This window comes from Nicotiana tabacum, chromosome 18, assembly GCF_000715075.1.
Source record: "Nicotiana tabacum cultivar K326 chromosome 18, ASM71507v2, whole genome shotgun sequence".
NCBI lineage: Eukaryota > Viridiplantae > Streptophyta > Magnoliopsida > Solanales > Solanaceae > Nicotiana > Nicotiana tabacum.
The window spans coordinates 31,557,855-31,568,539 of NC_134097.1; positions in this window are offsets into that span (position 1 = coordinate 31,557,855).

Genomic DNA, 10,685 nt, shown 5'->3' on the forward strand with positions numbered 1-10,685 from the left:
GTCAATTATCTTACGACAATTCCACGCATAATACTACAGGGTGTAACATTGCCGTAATATAATACTGCGAAGCATATCATCATCGTAATGTAACACTGCAAGGTGCAATATCGACGTAATATTACAGGGCATAACATCATTACCCCTTTGGAACATTCGTCCTCGAATGTTGACTGATGCTCTTATCATTTTCATAACTTATAGCTCTTGTGAATACCTTAATACTCTCCTTGCCATTTAGGCAATTGTTCTGTTAATAAATCTAAAGGCCAGGGAATTCCCCCCTTTAGGCCTCTTTCTCACGCCATGACTTATGGATGGAATCCTTCCAATCTTGTAATTGTCGCTACATTCTTTCATGCAGCCTGTATGACAAAGATTTTGTGAATGTGCCTATGCGACTCTTCTCTCCTTTTTTCTCCAGCTTCTAGCCAATCTCGAGGCCTTACTTTGCAAACATATGCAGATCTTGATAAAATGTCCCTCTGGGAATCTGTAGGTATACTGAAGTTTTTCGCTTGGTACTTTGTCGAACTTACGAATATTGTTATACCTTATTTCATAGATCCAATCTGTATGGCTTTACTGCATCTAGGTAGATCATACTATACCATAACTCTTATTTTGATTTATCGTTATTGAGGTCTGCTACCAAACTCTAGGTTACTCTTGTGTTTATCCTATATGTATAAATCTAAGTCCTTTAATGCTTCCTCATTACTATTAATCTTAAGAATGAAGGCCTACTCTCATCTCATATTTTGTAACTCTTATCCATCTATTGTTAATTCACCTCAATATTGATCTACACTCTACCACTGATAACTCGAAACCTCTTACGTAATTACTAGGGCTCACGTTGCATCGAGGATTATTTGAAGTGATTAGACTGATCCACCTGGGGCGATACCATGCTTTCATAACCGTATCTCACAGCATCCCAATGTGATTCACCTTCTGTAGGTAATTTAATCCTGTCCAATTCATGAGATCCCTTTCTTTTCTTCGTCAAATTATTACTCAATCGAAGGCCCAAACGTCATCTTTTATCTATCACAATTACTCCCTCATTGTATTACCATGGAAGCATTCTATCTCTTCTAAAAGCTATTAGTCTTAGACTCCTTTGAGTTCATTCAGGCTATAGCGAGCTTTGTATAACTCAGAGAAACCATCTGCTCTTCTTGTTTTTATGGGCTTAATTCTGAGGATTTATCTATTTTTGTTATCTTCTCACTCGCCCATTCTTATCCTTAGTTATGTCTTCTAGAACCTTATCACTTCACCATACAATAGCTTGTGACCGACACATATCTATTTATATTACTTGCAACCTTTCAACTTACTTGCATCATAGATTTCCTTATGTCATTTTGGAATGTCAAGCGAGACATCACATCATCTCTAACTCTTCTTTACTCTCTTAGTCAGGCTTTTCGATACCTAGACCATAGGCTGGAAGATATGCTAATGATGATGCCGCTATTATTCCTAGATACTGAATCCCCGTACTTCTAACCTTTTATTCAAAGTATGGACTATTCATGATATTTTGCCTTTGAGTATCTCCTACGTTGTTCACCTTTACCTTACTTATCTTAAAATATTACCTCACATTCTTCTATCTCTTTCATAACCTCCCTTCCACATGGGTAAAATTTACCTCCACATCCTGAAGCTCTATTATAATACTTGCACCTTTGGTGCATAAACAATCCGGTGGGAGCTTCATACGGACTTCTTATGAGGCTGGTACTCTTCAGTTGGCTTCATCATAGAGCTGTTATAAAATATGGCTATTTTACTATCTCTCTTATACCTCTGCTATTTAAGAGTGATTATGAGGTCTATAATTCTCTTGGTCCACTCCTATTTTACTTCGTCGATGTAACTCTTTAGTTTTCTCTCTTTCTAATCAGCCTTTATGTAGGCTTAAGCTATCTTCCGATCTGCGGCCCCTGGTATTAGTTATTACTTTAGCCTTTCATAGGCACTGGGGGATATTCATGATACAATCCTTTAATAATTAAATCCTTCGTCTATGACCTGAGCTCAATTCTTTCTTTTAGTGTATACTAGAATCTTCTACGGTTGTATATGTTGCAGGTATAAAACCCCAAACTATTAAGTGCATTTATAACATCACCAACTTGGGATCATTGATCGAATAATTCCTTTCGTTCCTTCTTAGCTTTTTTTAACGTAAGCTATTACTTTTCCTGGTTTTCCGGCCCCCTTGTTGCGTGCATACTTATCTTATCTTAGTTCCCACGCATGCTAGAGTTTTCTTGCAACTCATATGATATCGAATATTACTTTTAATTTTACTTCCCGTTCATTAGCCATGGTAGGTGCCACTTTCCTTCGAAGTGCTTATAATGTTGTTGTGAGACTGTTGTTACATGATCAATTCCTCTTTAGGTCGTTGTGCTTAGATTGAACCCTTCTTCCTTATTTTCTCTACTAGTCTTTCGTTGTAGTACTTAGGGAGAACCCTTGACTCTTGTAAAGCTGTGAGCTTATTACGGACCTTTTGATATCCTTCCTTCCCTATAATTATCCATAATTGCTTACGCCTATGCCCTTGGGCTTGTAGGGTTGCTTCTGAACTGATATTTTAACTGTCTCCCCAATGGCACTCTCTTTTATTCCCGTAACATTGATACGATACCTTTAACTACCCCGAATCCTATTTGAATAAATCTCAAGTATTATAATGACATTACTACAAGTTTGAATTCTACATGTTGGGGTTCACTATATTTATCTTGCATGATCTGCTTATTTGTCTGTAACCTTTTGTCTAGTCATGACTAGGTTCTTCCTAAATCAAGTACTAACTACTCGTTGGCCCATTCTCATATCCATATTCCGCGTAATCTTCCTTGGGTTATTTCCTTTGTCTTAACTTACCTCTCGCACTAGCTCCTTATTTATCAAAAACATCCCGGGCAGGAACCCTTACTTCCTTTTCTTGACGTCGTGCTTACATAACGTTTTGGAATCATAGCATATCTGTAACATTTGAATAAGTGCAATCTCATCTCTTTCTCATTTTTATCGCATTCTTCCCTTATCATTCCATAGTTACTAGATCCACTTAACTCTGACTTAATGCCACACTATTCCATATTCCCCCCTTTAGGGGAGTATTAAGAGTTGGAGCTACGACGACCTTCCTATAGATGTTTTCCCTCTTTATCTTTGGCATCCTTTCACATCATCAATGACCCATACTCGTCTTGCGGTAATCCTTCTGTTACCAAAGATAACAAAATTCCTTACTCGCGATGGTGACACTTAGTGTAACTGGCACATACAGTCCCTTAAGCTTAACTTTGCTTAGATTGCTTGCTTTAGGAAAGCGTCTTCCTGAGTGACCATTCTCTGAATTCATCATGGATCTTCTTCCGTTGTCTATTCTATTATCGCTGGAACGCAATCTAAAATTCTCATGATGTTGACTACTATCAAATCACTCAGTCCCTAATTCATTTTTAGTTTATCTTGTTCACCAATCCATACTGATTTCTATTACTCTAGGGTCTAACTTTTCCTTCTGTTAATCACGTTAGAGTTGCGAACTTATTTCTCGAAATGAGGATGCGACTGTATGGCCTATACTCTTTTTTGTCTTAAGGCCCATCACCTTTCGCCTCTTTCTTCATTTGACTATAGATTCTGTAACACTCTACCATTGTCATCCATATATCACATCTTACTCATAATTCTTCCTTATCTCTTTTCTCATTACTCTGCTAATATTTCTGTCTATCCCTTTCTTGTGAAAACTTCAACACAACATTCTTTCGCTTTTAGCTCTCCTTGCTTCATTCATCGACTCTTCGGGTTGCTCAAAGTCCTCGCTCTACTAGGGACGAGAGTCACACTAAGGTAATATTTATCCCTTCAAGGCTTTCAGTGCCTATCTTTGTAGTGCTTATATCTAGCTGTACTATTTTAGAATGCAACATCTGGGTATCTCACGAGGAGATGTATTAGCACATTTGCAATATTCTTCAAAAAATATCAACTGACGCAAACAATCCGTCCATCATTTTGGGTTACTCTAACCCCAGTCGGGTCTTGATATCCCGTACTCCTCTTATACTACTTTTATTAACCCCCATAGGGCATGACCAGAATGGGTGGGACCAATTGTACATATCTCTGTTACTATTGAAGGTAACTCAAAATGCTTATATCTCTCTGCCTAAGTTGAAAATACCGATAATCTTCATTAACTGGGCACATCGTACCCTTTTTCACCTTGCTTCTATTGCTTGCTGGAACTTATGTCTACTTTCCGATTCTCTTTTTCCTTTTTATCATAAAAGTGGATAGGCATTCTTGCCTTAGGGATCCTTATCAAGAAGCTTACACATCTTAGTATACACATGGTTTGCTGAATACTTCATATTTCTCCATCATAAGCATAATGCAAAAATTGAGTTCTTCTAACTCAACTGTTCCACAACTATATCTCTTACCACCTATCTTTCTGGATGTAGGCATCGTCGTATTATGAATAAGATAGAGTTTAGGAAATTGAGTTCTTACAATTGAGCTCTACCACACGATCTAGAGTAGGAAGAAAGAGTGACAGTCCTACATGCCCTGTAGCCTCCTGCTTTTAAGTGTGGTGCACGACACACCCATAAATAAGACTCTACTAGTCACAGCTTGTAGACTCCCTAAGACAGAACTGCTCTGATACCACTTTTGTCCTGACCCAAATCGATAGGCCGCGATGGGCACCCAGTACCTTACTCAACCAAGTACCACATAACGTATTTTTTCATGTCATATTATCATAGATAACTGGGCCGGAAGGCTACCTTGAGATAAGCACAATACAACATGTGATACCAACTTATACGTAAGATATACAGGCCTATAAGACTAAAATAACCACTTGTATACTGGCCGACAAGGCCATACAATATTTTATGTACATGATATCTATCTACAAGCAACTCTGAAGCAAATGGAGCGTACCAACATCTTCCGCTGAGCTGATAGCCTACTTGGAGGGCTCTCGACCTGTCTATCGGGACCTACGGGCATGAAATACAGCGTCCCCAAGTAAAAGGGACGTCAGTACAAATAATGTACTGAGTATGTAAGGAATGAAAATTAGTAAATAATAGATATGAGAGAAACATGGAGTAAAAGACTCGACATGTACGTTTGCATAGCTCTGTGGATCATTTCATTTTTATAATGTCATGTATATGCGTATAAATGTCATACCATGCATAGGTATATATGTTCATCACATCATCAATCCTCTGAGGGCATCCCATCATATCATCTCGGCTACTGTGGGTAACATCATCAACGTATACTAGCTGATCAGGTGGTGGTGCATATATAACATCGTAACCTTTTCCTATATCCCATATACATATACATATATATATATATATATATATATATATATATATATATATATATATATATATATATATATATATATATATATATATATATATATATATATATGTATATGTATATATATATATATACATATATACATATATACGCATATATAATGCCATATGGTCATTGGTCAATGTACATGTATAAATGAATGCAATGCATGAGAAGTACGTTAAAAAAGTCTCTCGGAACGTCATAAGACCATTATGCCTCTGAATAATATCATAAAATAAACTTTATCAACTTACATATTTTCTGAGACCCATGAAAAGATGATAGAATAATAAGACATATGGGAATCAAGAACATAGGAACCTCTAATATTTCTATGAATAGATTCATTTATGGAAGTTGTGCATTTGCTCATTTCATTTGTATCGTATGGATCATGCCAAAAAGAAAGAAGGTATAACCTTAATATACCTGGAGTAGGTAAAAATCCGTAAGATATTCTTGGAAAAGGTTGCACAATACTCCTTTAGAATCACAAAATCTCACGTTGCTACGGTGCTAAGAAATCTCGTTGGAATTATTTTATTTCAACATTAATGTCTGTTCTTGTTGGAGTGAGATTAACTTCTGTTCTTGTAAATGTTTGGATTTTGGTAGAAAGCTTATAAGCTTACCTTGATTAATTTAAGGCCAATGAATACCACAATCCAAACTTTTAATGTCTTGGTAGTCTTTACGCAAGTGTCATTTGTATGACACTTTAGATGCCACCTTTCATTTTGTATCATGAGTCATTTCAATTTTCATGGGGGATGCCACCCCATGACCTTAATCTCTATCCAATATAATTTCTTAATTAATTGGGTAATATCCCATTATCCAATAATTAATCAATCACCCACATAATTAAGAATAATCTCAAATTACTTAAAACACTACTCATTTTTAACATACCATGTACATCTTACTATTATAGTCATGTAGTACTTTGTATGGCACTAGTCCATAAATTTCGACTATTATAGCTTGGACCTTATTTTATCCCAAATTGCCAAGCTTTGACGAAAATTCATTTTCTTTGATTTGCTTATCCTCTCACCTTCACGAATTTACTCATCACTTGTTTGAAATAGCATAATACTTATAATATCCAAATAATCTTGTCCTTGAACTAAGGTCAATTATCTTACGACAATACCACGTATAATACTACAGGGTGTAACATCATCATAATATAATATTGCAAAGCGTAATATCATCGTAATGTAACACATCAAGATGCAATATCGACGTAATATTGTGGGGTGTAACAGCATGTGCAAGATCGTGATTCAGTTTATGAAGGAAGATCATGAGTATGCAGCACAAATGATTTCAGATGTTGGCACTAATTGGTATTACCTGAGAAGAGTGTACATTCAGAAGTCGCACTGTGTACTGACTTATGGATGCTTCGTTGGTATTACGGTACTCATCTAGTTGATCGACTACTGATATTCTGATTTTGCTATGTGGAACGAAAGAATTGTAGAAGCATTCCTCGTGGGATGATCGTGTATGAGAGATATGTTAGACATTTGGGCGGTGGAGTTAGGATCAGATATGGTAATTCGTGTGTTCTATGGATTTGGAGTTTAAGAGTTCTCAGAAGCAGATTGATTCGTGGTTGTGGACTATGAAATGTAGACAAAGCTAGCCAGATGATAGTATGTGTCATGGTTAGGTCATTGTGGACTTTTGGAGGGTTACTTATCTATTTGTGGATGAACAGAGTTGATTTGGGGCCCATAGGTATGGCCAATAAAGATGTGTATTCTACACCGGGTTGGATTTGTTAACTCCTACTGATATTGTAGAGGGATGTGCCATTCGGCTAGAATTGATTTTTAATCTTATCGAATATGTTCTATGTGTTACTCTTCCATTCTACGAGGGGTTGTGATTCTTTGGTTATATATACACATGGTGCGGTTCTATTTGGGCCTTATAGCGGAATTCAAGCGAGATGGTGATTGGGGTATGGAATGGTTGATTATACCTTGGTTATGGTCTTTCTAGGTTGTGGTATATTGTATTGTTGCTTCTCTATGGTTATGGTCATGCATTTGTGTACTTAGTGTCGAATTGCCTATGGTTGTCGATCTTGGGCATGGTGGCTTGAGGTATTTCATATGAACTAATGTTTGGATGGGGTCACGCCTTGCAGCAGAGTTATGTTGAGATATGAAACTTTGTGTTATATTCGTGTTTCTTGGTTCTACTATGTATGATGGACTCATGGCATTGTGGTTATTATGGTACTTGTTGAACTTGCGGAACGGTTCTATCATTTGAGTCATTTCCCATGACTAAGTACAATTGAATTGTTGAGTATTTGGTGAATGGATTGCATTAGTTTGTGGCTCTGGGTAGTATAGGTGTGGCATGTCAGTTGAGTAGCTTGTATTTGACCATATGAGGTTGTCAGATCTAGAATGGCTGCTATCATACTTGATTGTAGTATATTCTGAAGGATAATATCGAAAGTCGGCTTAGAAATTGGCTATAGTTCTTGTCGAATGAGAGGGAGCTCCATGATTGGTTGATCTGATAAATGGTTATGAGTTTCTACGTGTTTCTTTCATCATCGGCAGTGTACGAAGGTTTTAAATGAGTTTGATACAACGTTTATTACCGGTATCGAGTTTGAATTTAGCAGTTACTGTGGTCAGAAGTTATTGTCGTGAGCATCTAAGTTATATGGTATAGTATGTGATTGCATTTTGGTCTTTGGTTATGGCTTGATACAGCTTGTTCAGACTTATACATTGTGTAGATGCGAGATTCAGGTCTTATAAGGAATTCTAGATGTTGGAAATCGGAATCTATGGTTTATGATCTAAGGTCGAAGTAATGATCTTCTGTTATGTTGTGTTGTTAGTCCTATGTATAATTGGGTGACGTGGTATCACCCTCGGGTATGTGCATGATAAGGTTACACAATGATTGACGGCTTTGGAACAACTTTTGGCATGTTCGAGGACGAACGAATGTTTAAGTGAGAGAGAATGTAATGACCCGACCAATTGTTTTGAGCATTTGCACTTCGCTTGGTAGTTTGAGGGCATGAATAGCTCTGTATGATGTATTATGACTTGTGTGAGTCATCGGCTTTGGTTTTCAGGTTATTCAGAATCGATTTGGAACAATGAATGTCATGATTTAAGCTTTAAGTTGGAAGAGTTGACCAAGTTCGATATTATAGTATTTGACCTCGGATTTGAGTTTTAATGGTTCCATTAGGTCCAGATGGTGATTTTGGACTCGGGCGTATGGCCAAATTTGCATTTGAATATTTCTAGAAGGTTTCGGCACGAATTGGCGAAAGTTGGAAATTTGAATGTTAGGAAAGTTTATAAGTTTGATCGAGAGTTTACTTTTAGGATATCAGATTTGGATTGTGGTTTCGGGAATTGGAATAGCTTCTTCATGTCATTTGAGACTTGTGTGCAAAATTTGAGTTCATTCTGGTTTGATTTGATATGTCTCGGCACGAGTTTTGGAAGCTGAAAAGTTCAAAGTTCATTAAGTTTGATTTGAGATGTGATTCGTCATTTCGATGTTGTTGTACATGATTTGAGGCGTCGAGTAGGTTCATGTTAGGTTATGGGACTTGTTGGTATGTTCTAACGGGGTCCCGAGGGGATCGTGCGTGTTTCGGATTGATTTCAGACCATTTCCTTCATTTTGCATTGCTAGTTCTGCTGAGTTCTAGGCATTTAGTTTTCTTAATTGTGATCGTGGAGAACGAATCACGGTCGCATGGGGCTATTTTATAGCTGGGGAAAAGTTATTCATCGCGTTCGCGATTCCTTAGACGCATTCGCGTAGGTTGCTACAGAGTGAGCATCGCGTTTGTGCAAGTGTGCACGTGTTTGTGTAGTGATTTGGGCTGAGTTGGGCAAAGGTTGGGTCCTTCTTCACGTTCGCAATAATAGCATCGTGATTGCATAGTTCAGATGCATGTGGTCATCGTGTTTGCATGGATAGTTACGCGATTGCGTAGAGTATACGGGGAGGTAGTGTTGTTGTTCATCTCGATCGCTAAGGTTTGTTTGCGATCGCGTAGTGCATTTCCAGAGGCGGTGCACTTTCTTCTTCGTGATCACGTGGGTATTTCCACGATCGCACTTCATTAATCTGCTCAGTGATTATAAAGTACTCTATTTCGGAGGTTTCGGCCATTTTTAAATATTTGGAACTATAGAGCTCAGAGTGAGGCGAATTTTGAGGCAATTTTCACCACATGTATTGGGGTAAGTATTCTCTATTTGGTTTTGGTTATATTTTGTGAGTCTATCTGCGTTTTTGGTCATTGGATTGTGAATTTTAAAGAGACAAATTGGGGATTTTTTCTAAAGTTTCATAGAGTAAATTTTGAGTTTTGAACATCGATTCGGAGTCGGATTTGAATGAAATTTTTATGGTTGAACTCGTAATTGAATGGGTTGTTGGATTTTGTAAGTTTTATCGGGTTCCAAGGTGCGGGCCCGGGTTTGGATTTTTGGTTGATTTTGGTCTTTTGATTAAAGATTCAACCTTTATCGATTGGGTTGATTTCCTTTGGCATTATTTGATATATTTGAGTTGCTTTTGGCTAGTTTTGAGCCGTTCGGAGGTCGGCACGCGCGGGATGGCATTTTTGGAGCATCGTTTGGCTTACTCTGTATTGGATTTGGCTTGTTCGAGGTAAGTAACACTTCTAAACTTGGTGCTGAGGGTGCAAAACCTCGAATTACGTGTTATGTTTATTGATGTTGAGGTAACGCGCAGTCTAGATGACGGGCGTGTGGGCGTGCACCGTAGAAATTGTGATTTAGTAGATTTCATGGAACCGTGTATCTATCTTATCTGAATATATGTACTATGCTCTATGTGTTAGAGCACTTGAGCTATATGCTGGTACTATTGGGACCCACATTGGTCGTTCTTTTGATTTTGAGTTATTTGCTTAGTTGCAGTTATGTACTCAGTCGCATTCTTCACTATCTGTCATATCTCAATCTCTGTTATTGTATATTATCACATCTCATATCATTGATTTGGGCTGTTTAGCATGAGTGTTCTGAGCTCTAGAAACTGGAGAGATTGATGATTGAGTGAGGCCGAGGGCCTGATTGTGAGTGATATTTATAGGATCGAGTTGCATGCCACAGCATGATTTAATGATTTAAGCCAGGATTTGGCTTATTATAGTGCTTGGGGTGGATCTGTCCCTTCGGTGTCTGCAAATCCATAGTGGGCGCAATGCT